General features: G+C 15.9%; 1 protein-coding gene across 1 annotated transcript in view; it reads left to right on the forward strand.

The window, feature by feature from the left end:
* The window catches only part of LOC107688179 (type I inositol 1,4,5-trisphosphate 5-phosphatase-like), an 81,981-nt gene that overhangs the window by 68,143 nt on the left and 13,574 nt on the right, over positions 1-264 (forward strand). The window lies entirely within an intron of this gene.

Raw genomic sequence — 264 nt, forward strand, 5'->3', positions numbered from 1 at the left:
ATAATAATGTATTATTTTAAAATAAATAAATATATATATATATATATATATATAAATGATATTATTTAACATACATTTTAAAACATTTGAACGTATACATCACAATTTTCACAAAAACATCTAAAAAATCTGAAGAAAATAATGTTTTGTTTAAATAACGTATATTTAAATGATATTATTTAAACTACATTTTAAAGCATTTTTGAAAGTATACATAATAGTAGTTTTTGCAAAACCATCTCATAACACGAATAACATTATTAT

Source organism: Sinocyclocheilus anshuiensis, unplaced genomic scaffold (assembly GCF_001515605.1).
Source record: "Sinocyclocheilus anshuiensis isolate Anshui unplaced genomic scaffold, SAMN03320099.WGS_v1.1 scaffold541, whole genome shotgun sequence".
Classification (NCBI taxonomy): Eukaryota; Metazoa; Chordata; class Actinopteri; order Cypriniformes; family Cyprinidae; genus Sinocyclocheilus; species Sinocyclocheilus anshuiensis.